Below are 12,960 nucleotides of genomic sequence, written 5' to 3'. Positions count from 1 at the left end.
TGTAGTGTACAGTATATAAAAACTATTTTAAATGAAAATACAGACTCTTTTAGGAAAAGTCAGGTACCAGCAGGATTGTATTTTTTTATTTAGCAAAGTTATTACACATATTCTGTAAATTTCAAAACGGTCAAAATGACCGTCCTGGCCGTTCTAGTGTAACCCAGCCTTGGAGTTTTTTTTCCAAAAGCCAATAAAAACCAAATGCACACTGCAAGGCTGCCAACTTTGCCACTGAGGCAAATATGCAATTAGTTTCATTATGAATGGTTTCTTACTATAGCCTACTTTGGGTTTTGGTTTCCCTATGAAGAATTTCTTGTAAAATTCATTTTGTAGACCTACAGTTCCTCAAAAATACAGTTCAATCAAAGCGAAATCAAAATATGCCTCATTGTGTGTGAATAGAGGTGAATAAATATATTTGTTTGTGTTGCAGCGAAGTGTCAGTTCTGTTTAATACGTAAAACATTTGCCGGCAGGTCGCACGCGGGGGGGGCTCCGACAGATCTGCCCCCACTGCTAAAAAAAATCCTAGAGGAAACACTGCTGTAGCTTTAAATGCTATTGAGGAGGAGAGAGGTGAGGCAAGGTGGAGGGTGGGGGTGTGGCCTTGACCAGCTTGCGGCCACAGTTGTATCTCTATTTCCTATTTCCTCATGGGTGGGCCAATTTCTCTGGGCAGCTGTGGGCAGAGCAGAGAAAGGGGAGGTAACCTTTCCCCTAATGACGACATAAAGGGAAGATTCCAGATTGGCCCATGAGCTTTCATTTTCTCAAAGGCGGAGCAGGATACCCAGGGCTCGGTTTACACCTATCACCATTTCTTTTTTTCTAAAAAACCTCATGAAGTGAAATTTTCATGCCATGGGACCTTTAAAATTCTAAAAACCTGTCATAAAGTTAAGATTTTAAAGAAACTATTCTCAAGAGGGATACATTTTACTGGTAATACTTTTTTATATATTTAACAGCAACATTTAAAATGCATACTTGCACGGTTTCAGTGTCGTATTGCTACTCTGTCATTACTACTTACAGTAAACAAAGGATTCAAGTACTTTTAAGCAGAGAAGCAGTCTGTCAGGAAGCCAACCAGTCAGCTAGCCAGGATCACCAAAGACAGTCAGTCATGTTGCCACTGAGCCAACAGAGTATCCTCACAGCACATGAAACACATTTTACTGTGAAATAGGCCAATATAATATGTATATGTGTGCACCAGCTTACAGTATTAAAAATGTCCATAAAAAACTAATACATTGAAGTAATCAGTGGTAAATGACTGATTCTAAGGTCACAAAGTCACTGCACTCGAGCTTTGATAATTAAAAGATTAACTGACATGAAGGACACTCTGAGGGAGGTCAGGAATGCATATACGACAAGAACATTTTGGGGAAGTTTTTGGCAGATATTAACATTAACATTAACAAAGCAAAGGGCAGTTTGCTCTTTTCATTATGTGTTGTTGACATCCATTTTAAACCAACATTAGCTCCTAACCTCTGCCTCCTCCTTTGTTATATTCAGCGACAGGGTCCTAAAAATGAATCAATTTACATTTCTTATTCTTAAAGGTATCTTGCAGAGGACATTACTGAATCACAAACGCTCTGATTTATGGCAGTATTTAATTCAAAGCAGTGGGTATCATTGATATGTAACTTACTTGGAATATCATTACTTGGTTGGCCAATCTGGTGAAAGGCTGCAGGAAAAAAATCAGTGTGGAGGGAATCTGACTGATGCAGGTATTAATTCATCCTGTGTTGTGTGTTTGCCTGTTCTCATTCCATTTTCTTACTCACTCACAGTCGCTTCTTCACTCAATCATTCGCTCTCTACTGCACTACTTAACTCAGTGTCATGTGTGTGTCCACTTACATACTGGTGCATCCGCATACATCTAGGTGACATGTATTGACCACAACAGGGCAAAGGTTTATTTAGATACTTATTAACAAATGGTATGTTACGTATATTATAGGATCAACAGAAGTACATTTCCAGGATAAAGCCTGACATCAGGCTTTGCCTCTCAGCTTCCTCTCTCTGTGTGTTACCTTTCTCAGAATCCCTACGCTACAGGAAACAACAACAAACTTCGAGCTAGCAAGCCACACGCTAAAAACAGCAAGTTTTTTAAGAATATTTGCATCGTGTAATTAGGCAGGCCTGCTTGGTTCTTTTGGTGATTGATTGTAAAGATTTACAAAGAATATGTTTATGGCGATACACTAGTAAAAGCAAATTACGTTTAACCATGTATCCAGCTAATTTAATCATCTCACATTACTGGATTCTGCGAACAGTTAAAGGGATATTTCACCGCTGGAAAGATGAATATGTATTTCAATTGGGTCATTTATGTAATTTTAGAAGTTGGTGCCTTCTAGACCAAGAAAAGTCAGAAAATTTATTTTTGGCTCATGTGGATGAAAGACAACAACTCCTAGAATGCACTTGTTTTGCTTCCCTACGAGGCCACTCCCAAGCCATGCCTACCGGTTACAGAGGGCAGTCAAGTCAAGTCAAGTGGGTTTCATTGTCATTTCAACCATATACACTGTATATAGTGAAACGAAAAAACATTTCACCGTGGCTTAAGTGGTGTTACACATTTAAAATATATAAAAACAACATTTTATAAAAACGACATGATATAAAAACATTATATAAAAACCACATACAAGACAGGCTACATTTAGTGCACACACATAATTCAATTCAATTCAATTTTATTTATAGTATCAAATCATAACAAGAGTTATCTCGAGACACTTTACAGATAGTGTAGGTCTAGACCACACTCTATAATTTACAAAGCCCCAACAATTCGAATTATTCCCCCAAGAGCAAGCAGAGCGACAGTGGCGAGGAAAAACTCCTTATTAGGAAGAAACCTCGGACAGACCCAGGCTCTTGGTAGGCGTTCAAATGATAGTCGTAGTAGTTCATGTCATATCCGGGCGCTGCAGGGCGTTACAGGATGTAGCGCGCCACAGCAGAGCATGGATGGAAGTAGCAGGAAGCTGCAGGGTTCAGCAGGACTCAGCATGACACTGCAGGGCACCGCAGAGCTTGGCAGGGAGTGCAGCAGGACCACGGCGACAGCTGCAACCAAGATCTTGGTGCCAACGTGCTCCAAGGAAATATGCCGGGTGAAAAAATCAAAACACAAGGACTCTGGGGAGTATACTCCTCAGAGCCCGTTTAGTAACAGGCATCCGTGGGACGGGATGCACACAAATGAAAAGTGACAGGAGAGAGCAGTCAAAGGAAAGAGGAGAGGAGAGAGCAGACAAAGGAAGGAAGGAAGGAAGGAAGGAAGTCCCCCAGGCAGTCTAAAACTATAACAGCATAACTAAGAGCATAACTAAGAGAGACAGGCAGTTTAAGGAGAGGAGCCTGTTCGGGCTTGGAACTCTCCCCTGCCGGATCGGGCTGTACTGGCCTGCCTCCCTATACTTTTGTTATATTATTAATCTGACGACTATGAAGAGAAACAGGTGGGCCGGGTTAGGCGGACACTGCAACTCCTCCTCCCTAACTATAAGCTTTATCAAAGAGGATGGTTTTCAGTTTATTTTTAAAAGTGGTGACGGTGTCTGCGCCCCGAACCCAGACTGGGAGCTGGTTCCACAGGAGTGGAGCCTGATAGCTGAAGGCTTTGGCTCCCATTCTACTTTTAGAGACTCTAGGAACCACAACTAGGAGCTCTTCTAAATATGATGGTGCTTGACCATTTAGAGCTTTGTAGGTCAGGAGAAGGATTTTAAATTCAATCCTGGATTTTACAGGAAGCCAATGCAGAGAAGCTAATACAGGAGAAATATGATCTCTTTTCTTAGTTTTTGTCAGAACACGCGCTGCAGCATTCTGGATCAGCTGGAGAGTCTTAAGGGAATTATTTGAGCAACCTGACAGTATTATAGACTATACATAAAGTGCAATTACTAATTAAAGTAGAGCATTTAAGCTAAGGGACAGGACAGACAACAGACAACAAAAGACAGGGCATAAGTAGACTTGTAACAGTGCACTGATTGTTATAAGTTAGGTTCACTGTGAGGTGAAGGTAGACTATAGGAACTTTCTTGAGATTTGCGTGGTTGAAATCACCAGCTACAATAAATAGTCCATCCGGATGTGCGCTTTGGAGCTCACTGATAGCTCTGTAAAGTTCAGCTAACGCATTGGTAGCATTGGTGCACCCAGTATAAACACAGCCGTGAATCACGTGGAATGTAGAATTAGCAGTCACAAACTCCACCAGCAATGAGCAGTAGTTGGATACGAGCACTGCATTTCTGCATCAGTCCGTGTTAACATATGCACAGCCCACCTTCACGAGTCTTACCTGACAGAGCAGCATCTCTATCTGCTTGGAAGGCTAGCAGGCCTGGTAGCTGGATAGCGGAGTCCGGTACACTGTTCAGCCATGTTTCCACAAAAACAAAAACACAGCAGTCCCTGAACTCGCGTTGGGAGTTTCGTTGAAGTTGGATGTAGTCCAGTTTGTTGTCTAATGAGCGGACATTTGCAAGCAGGATGGATGGGACAGGTGGCCGGCTAGCGTTAGCTTTCCACCTAGCTCGAACTCCTGCCCTCGTTCCACGTTTCCGCTTTCTTGCACACTGCACACTTCGATGTCCCCTTCCCCGGCTAGCGGCATCAAGCGACACCACAGGCTGAGGTGCTGGGTAGCAGGCGAAGCTCACGTAGTGTGTCGAGTATTCTGTCCGTAATAACGTTTCCTGCATATTCTCTGATCTGTACCAATGTATCCCGGTGGTACACATGTGCGGTTGTTTGAATGCACATAATTGCAAGGTTGCGGCTGAAAAGAGAGAGCCTTTGGCCAAAAAAGCCTCCGATGATGCTAAATGACGATTTTTGCGTCATCAGTATTTTTTTCCAGACACTCAATACAGAGATCTCTCGTATCAGGGGGACATGAGGGAGGGAAGCATGGTCATTCGAAAATACTACCGTGTTTCTACTGATACAAAGCTTAATGCTATTTAGTGAAGTATCCCTTTAACTTTATTTAATATTTGATGTGACTTTTTTCAAATATTCCACCAAAACAAGTTCCTTCCAAGGGTTAAGTCTCTCTCCACAATGCGAACCTCCTATGGCGCCATTTTGATGCAAACAAGACATCACCCGCCGTTAGCATTCCATTGACTGCCATTCATTTTGACAGCAAATAACTTTACATCTGAAGCGTTTAAAAACTTTATTTGTCCATTGTTTATTTCTAAAGAAACATGACAATGTATAAAAGGCTCCATTACCTTGTGTCTCATGTTATGGCTCTGTAGCAGAAATGTTTGTAAAAATAGGCTAATGATTGTGTCATAACCACGTGACTTACTGTCGCATAGTAGAGAAATTACCGTATAGTACAGGAGAAGCTCGCAGGCAGTTTCGACTTACATTAGCTGTTTAAGTTTAACCCTTGTGTTGTCCTTCGGGTCCCAGTGACCCGAAGGACAACACAAGGATTATGTACTTCCGTTTACTTTGTTGAGAATTGCTCTCAAAACAAGGGTTAATACAGCATCTTAGTTCTTGTTTGTACAGCATTTTGGTCAGCTTAAACTGTGTTTAAATGTGTTCTAGAAATAAACTTTACTTACTTACTTTACAAGAAACAGGGTTTAGAGAGCAATTCTCAACAAAGTAAAGGGAAGTACATAATCCTTGTGTTGTCCTTCGGGTCACTGGGACCCGAAGGACCACACAAGGGTTAATTACTAATGTTAACTAGCATTTTAGTTAGCAATAATTAGCCTGTGCCTATGTTATCTCCTTACATATACCTACGCTCTCTGTCTCTGTAAGATTGGGAATGATTGAGATTTCTCTTGGCACAGCTACCAGAAGACTTACAACTTTCAGACAGGTTGCTCACGTCACATCTACGTCTTCAAGCTCAGTTGGAGGCTGCGCAGTAACGCTCAGCCCTCACCGGGAAAGAGTCTTCTAATATCCTTCACTGGTCTCTGTCCAGAGCAACGGGATCTGTTGGTCAGTTTCTTTTACTGTCTATGGTTCCTTCCCAAGACAATTTTACAGAGCAAGTGTCGCTGCGTCCGGAGCTTAGCGCCGCCCAAGACGATTGTGAGTGGTTTCAAGAAATGCAAACAACCCAGAGCGTTGTTTTCTCCTATTCTTGAATGTGTCTGTGATGTAGCCAGACCTTACTCCACAGCACTGTGAAGATAGAGCTGGCATTGCGAGACTATGTTACAAATGTCAATGCGTTTTTTGGTGTTTTAATATAATGCAGTCTTTATTGGGTACACTTTGCTACTAGGTTGGACCCTATTTTCCCTTCAGAGCTGCCTTTATTCATCTCGGTATGGATTCAACAAGGTGCTAGTATTCCTCAGAGATGTTGGTCCATGTTATCATGATAGCATCACGCTGCGGAATCGCCCTTTCCAACACATCCCAAAGGTGCTCTATTGGATCAAGTTCCTATGACTGTGGAGGCCTATGGAATACAGTAAACTCATTTTCATGTTCAAGAGACCAGTTTGGGATGATTTGAGCTTTGTGACATATAGGACATAGCTATTAGAAGATTGGTACACTGTGGTCATTAAAGGATGGACATGGTCAGCAACAATAGTCAGGTAGGCTGTGGCGTTTAAACGATGCTCTGTTGGTACTAAGGGGCCCAAAGTGTGCTAAGAAAATATCCCCCACATCATTCCACCAGCAGCCTGAACCGTTGATACAAGACAGGATGGATCCATGCTGTTATGGTGTTTACGCCAAATTCTGACCCGACCATCTGAATGTTGCAGCAGAAATCCAGACTCATCAGACCAGGCAATGTTTTTCCAAACGCCATTCTCCTTTGACCTCTTCCATCAACAAGACATTCTGACTCAGAGAACCGCCGCTCACTGGATATTTTCTCTTTCTTGGTCCAATCTCTGTAAACCCAAGAGATATTTCTGCGTAAAAATCCCAGTAGATGAGCAGTTTCTGAAATACTCAAACCAGCCCGCTTGGCACTAATAACCATGCCATGTTCTGAATCACTGAAATCACCTTTCTTCCCGATTCTGATGCTTGATTATATATTTACAGGTGCAGAACAGGTGAACCTAATAAAGTGGCAGGTGAGTGCATTTCTTCATTGTGGCACAAAATATACTGTACTAAGGCATCAAATTAGAAAATCTGATAGATGTTCCTCTTTTTGATGCATGATTATCACCTCTGATGAACTGTTCAACACATTCATGGCACAACACTTAATTCTTAAAAAACTGTAAAGAAAAAAATTCTGTTAAAACCCATTGTGCCTGACTAAATAAAGGCTTTAACATCCTTTCCCTCCTTGTTCTGCCTTTTCTAACCAATTCTATCAACTTAGGAGAACCTTAAGTTTTCAGGATTTGCTGAATGTAAAACTGTTAAGCACTCTGCCTCTGCAGGCTGTCTGTGTTTAGGGACAAAATGCCATTTAAAAAGGCTACATACATCATTTAACTTGTGAATACACTTGTGAAAAATGGGCTTCCCTGCCCACGTCCACACAGGATGGTGGCGACAAGGACACACTGAGATTGGGTGGTGATGGGATGAAGACACAGCCAACAGCCAATTTGGATTTGCAGGGAAAATGTAGATTATTTACAGTGCTCTAAAATACGTCATCAAAAAAATCTCTTCTCTCAACAAGTTTCCGTATACAACCTCTCAGCAAGTTGACACCTCTCCTCCAACTCTCTCAAGGCAGAAAAACCTGCGCTTTAAAATAAGGCCCTTCAATTACACTAATTGGTAGAAACCAACATCACAGGGGGTTTTGTTATGTATAGTGGTTCAGCAGATATTTGATCTAATCACACACATACATTGAAATATACTTCATACACCTCATGTACTCCTAATAATACTAATAACGTTAATTTCCTGTAATTGAATAAGCATTGCATTACAATACAGCCCATAATTTTATACTGACACAATAGCTTTCCCCCGCTCAAATAAACTCTTTCCCCTGGCCCAAACAGGAAATAAAATAGCCATTGTCATGGGGCTCGTGTTCCTTGAGGAAACAAATTGCTGCGGGACCAGGAAAATGAAAGTCGGTGCTATCAGTGTAATGTTGGTGTTTGCGTGCACAATGTATGGATTAATAGAAAGAAATGTGTTATGGAGCAGAATCGACGGGTACCACGTCGTTCGCTATGTGGTTTACAGCTGTTTGGTGAGTAACTGAAAGTTGTGTAAATAAAGATTGCGCATGAATGAACCACGCTGCGGTTGCCAGCACCGCGTGTAGTTACAAACATTCGCCGCTACATATGTGTGTGCTTGTAAGCGCGTTTGTGCGTGTAGGATAAGGGGACAGTTTAAATGTTGTGGAGCATGTCAGGTGAGTTGGGGAAAAGGAGGGGCTCTACCTTTTCACAACACTATGTGCACTTCTGTTTCACATTGACCTTCAGACACAGATGCTATTTCTGAGCTCCGTGGTGTATAAAGCAGCTACATGTAACCCTGCCTGTGGGCATTAGCCTGCAGGCTTCTCATGTTGCCACTTGTGATTCCGCGCTACGATTTATGATATAATTTATGAGATGATCTGGAGTCGAAGCCACGTTCTCTGTTCCAAGTTGATGTTACATCACAGCCTTAGCTGCTTTAAAAAAAAAAAAAGGTCTGGATGTGAACAGACACTGTAAATAGATCCTATCGAGTATGTTCTCACATAGTGACCTACCAAAGGGATGTTGCTGTATTAATAACCCATCGTGTGATGTTTGGCTTTTACATCAGCATGCCTGTCGTCTGTCTGTCTGTGTTCACACTCCCAGTAATTTAAAATGGTGAAGGAGCGACGTGGCTGTTGATGGATGACACATCACGCACAGACAACTGTTACAAATTGAACCAAAAACAAAATGTGCAGCAGGATGCATTGAGCCAGTGTGTACCAGCTGTCTTTCTTTAGAGTCCATGAATTGCAAACAGGTTTTCATTTCAACAAACAAACACTTCAGCAGCTCTTTTCACTAATTAGTTTCTTCCTTGTTCTCAGGTTGACAATCTGCAACAGTTGCTTCTATGTTGGACTGAAATTCTGAAGCCTTTGGCTTTTTGTATCCCTGACTGGACACTGCTGTGATGTGCTGCCAGAGTTGACTATCATCAAATAGCTCAATCCGAGCCTCAAGCCTGCCCAATTGTCTAACGCCGCCTTCCCACTGGGACTTGAAATCAGTTAAAAAGAAAAGACATTCTGTCTTTAAATGTCCAAGTTCACTATACTCACCTTTCATCAGGAGAGCTATAAGATATAAACAAAGAAACGGTGCAACTGATTGTGCGAATACTGTCCGAATGAATACTGCATTAACGAACGCATGTGCCTGAGCTACGAGTTCTCAAGCTAACTAGTTGAGCGTGTTAACGTCAGCTAGTGAGCTCAGTCTAGCTGACGTTAGCATCTATTAGCTAACGTGAGCAATTGTATTAACTGCCCTAATAACGTAAGGAAATCATGAAAATTAAAAAATTACATGACAACATATCGTTATGAAATCATTATTTTATTAAAAGTTAAGAATTCAGATTTGTTTATCAGTACCATAGCAACGCTAAATTCCGCTCGGATATGTCGGATAAGAACCGTCCGTTGCCTCTCGTACGAGTTACATTTTTTTAATGCCTCCGGATGACCGACAGACACGATTTTTTTCGCACCGCACTCGTTCTAAACCATTCGCATGCAGTCTGCAAATCTCCATAGGAAATTACTTCCGGTCGTTTCGCTGATTTCAATTGCCAGTGTGAAGGTGCCGTTAAAGGTACCTATGTTTTGCTTCATATTGGAGAGGTTTCTTTCCATCTAACATAAATAATAAAAGTCTGAAGTGGGATATGATAATACTGTACAGTAATTTCTTAAAATAACGCACACACACAGCTATATTGCAACTATACCTACATTTAGGAAACGTACTGTACTTATCAGTAATGGCCATTATTGGGTGGGTCCTGTGGTACTACGAAGCTATTTTGACACCTCAGAGCCTCCATGATGTGTACGGAGGCTGAATATGTGTGCAAGAAGAAAAATAAAGCTTTCAGAAGACTTTCTCTTTTATAAGCTGACTTTTATCAGTTGACTATAAGTAAATCATGGTTACTATATTGAAAAATTATCTCTACAAAGTTCATCAGATAACGTTATTAGGCAGAAAAATGTCTTTTTTGAAACGATAGATGCTTTTATCACTGAGCCATGACTTGGAACTGAAAATAATTTAAAGAAAACATTTTCAACCAAGTTGTATAAGCTGAACTTACATTTGGCTTTATCGGTCATATCAGTCCTGTGTCAGTGATTGCGTCTACCTATCTTCTTAGAATAAAGCCACAGAGTTCCTACTAATCTCTAATTGGAAAAGAGGATGAAGAGGGAAACAAATTAATCAAGGAAAATCACCCCAATGATACAAAAAGATGCTTAAATTATTACAAGTTGCCCACAACTGTTTTTACCCAACCAACTGGGCAACTTGCCCATGCCATCAACATCCTAAATGCCCAAAACCAGGAGTGGAAAACACAGATGACTGAGTTGTAGTTTTTAAAAGTAAAGCTATAACACATAATATGGATTTGATCATACTTTTGATGTTACTGTAAGTTTCAAAGTAAGAATTAAGAAATCAGAAGAGGCACCTTGTTTGGGTTCAAGATTTAATTGAATTAATTCTGGCCTCTGATCTTACATGGCATTTTAATATTGGTGTACACGTTAAAGTCGTAACATTTCCACGGAAAAGCACGTCCAAAGACCCAGTAATAATCTGGGTCCGCCGAGCTTTAGTGGGGCTCGCGGAATGCATTATGTCAATGACGGGTCCCCACAATGATATTGCTCACAAACTTTGTGTGTGTGTGTGTGTGTGTGTGTGTGTGTGTGTGTGTGTGTGTGTGTGTGTGTGTGTGTGTGTGTGTGTGTGTGTGTGTGTGTGTGTGTGTGTGTGTGTGTGTGTGTGTGTGTGTGTGTGTGTGTGTGTGTGTGTGTGTGTGTGTGTGTGTGTGTGTGTGTGTGGTGACAGCAGCTTACACAATGAACTTACCTTAATTTCAGTGCATTACTGTAACCAAATTTTGTTCTAAAGATACAATGGCCTACACATTTGTCTGTTAAACATGATAAAATTAAAGGCTAAGGCAACACATTTCAGTGAAAAACCTACAAGCAAGCTCTAATTTTGTAAGTGACATTGTCTTTTGTAAATATTTGCAGCGTATGAGTGGGCTGCTTCCTTCAAGTGCTGTTGTAAATGGTTTGTCTATGGTGGTCATCAAGTACACTTGAACAGCCCTGCAGAGTGAAGCATACAACCAGTAAAATGGTAATTGAATTGCAATGATGTGGTGCTGAGAAGATGTAAAACATGATAACATGGTCTGTTGAGCTGGTGGTCATGCATAGAGGGAATAGTGGCCAATAAACCATCAATAATATTGCTCATATTCATACTGCTGCTGCAGCACTAAATAGCTCTGAGCTGGATTACTCTGCAGTGACTGTAAAGGTTGTCGTTTATCTTATTTTACCTGAATGAGTCTTGTGTTTATCAAAAAATGATTTCTGCTATATCTAAATAGCTAATCATTATTTTTATTCCATCTATTGTTTTTTTTAAACATTTTTATTATTAGTTTTTCTTGTGTGTGTGCGTGTGATGTGTGTGTGTGCGTGCGTGTGTGTGTGTGTGTGTGTGTATGTGTGATGTGTGATGTGTGATGTGTGTGGGTTATTATACTATATGACAGAATAGTAAATGGCAATGTACTACATTAGATTTGAAATGAGCAAAAATAGAAATAAACTATGAAATCCCCCTTTACAGGCTGATAGCTAGCAAGAGGCCATAATGAGAAAGAACTTAATCAGTTTTTCAATAAGGCTTGTAGCATATACAACAAGTAATATATTTTCAACTACAGAAGCTGGAAATAACTGCTTTCTGCAGCACCTGAAAGCAGCATTAAAACGAGAATACCTTCAGTCCCAGCTCATCAGCAACTCCTCTTTTTTTCTCTGTTTACATCCCTGCGGTTCACTCACTTCAGCTGCCGCCACATCTAGTTTCTCTCCCTTAAAATCCTCATTTTTCTTTATAGCTCCATGAGTTGTCAGTAAAGTTGCAATTAAAGCAAAATAACAACTTGAAGCAGCTGGTCTAGTTCTCTCCTCTGGTTAACAAGAGGTAAATCTCAGGTCAAGTATGAGCTCACTTTGCCTAAAGCTTCTCACAATACGTGCCTATAGAATCATATATTGTATAGAGAGAATAAATACACCCGCACATGTACAAAAAGCCCGAGGTCGCTCCTACACATGCTGACTTGACAGTAAACATATATACAGTTTTACACATTCACACAGCCAGTAGCTCCACATTCTTTTAGGGTATACCAGTCACACACAAACACTGTATGACATACAGGAGAGGCCTATGTTGTTCTAACACATTAGCTGAAGGGGAGAGAAAGAGTTTGGGTTGACCTCGATTAACAAAAAGCCAAATCAACCAGTCAAACATGCATTTTGATCGTGGGCAAGGCTACAGGCTCTGATCTATGTAGAGGTTTATTTCCATTCCTGTCAAAGTTGCACAACAGATCTCTGGAGGTTTTTGTTTGAGCGACCTTGATTTTTAGTCATCTGTAGCCATGTGAAATGTCACAAAAAGAAATGTGAATTAAGCGTGTTTCCATCAACTGGTTTGGAGCGAAAAAATGAGGCCAGTCGAAGACAACTTTTCTCAGTTCTCATTTGGTGTCCACACTTTGGTTGTGCTTTCCTTGTTGATGCTCACATATCCAAAGAAAGAAAATGCCCACATTCTGACAACTATATTGCATGTATAAACTGTGACAAAATGTGGAACTATGTGA

The sequence above is a fragment of the Perca fluviatilis genome, chromosome 10, assembly GCF_010015445.1.
Source record: "Perca fluviatilis chromosome 10, GENO_Pfluv_1.0, whole genome shotgun sequence".
Classification (NCBI taxonomy): Eukaryota; Metazoa; Chordata; class Actinopteri; order Perciformes; family Percidae; genus Perca; species Perca fluviatilis.
The sequence above is the reverse complement of the archived record's forward strand: the minus strand, read 5'-3'. Positions refer to the sequence as shown.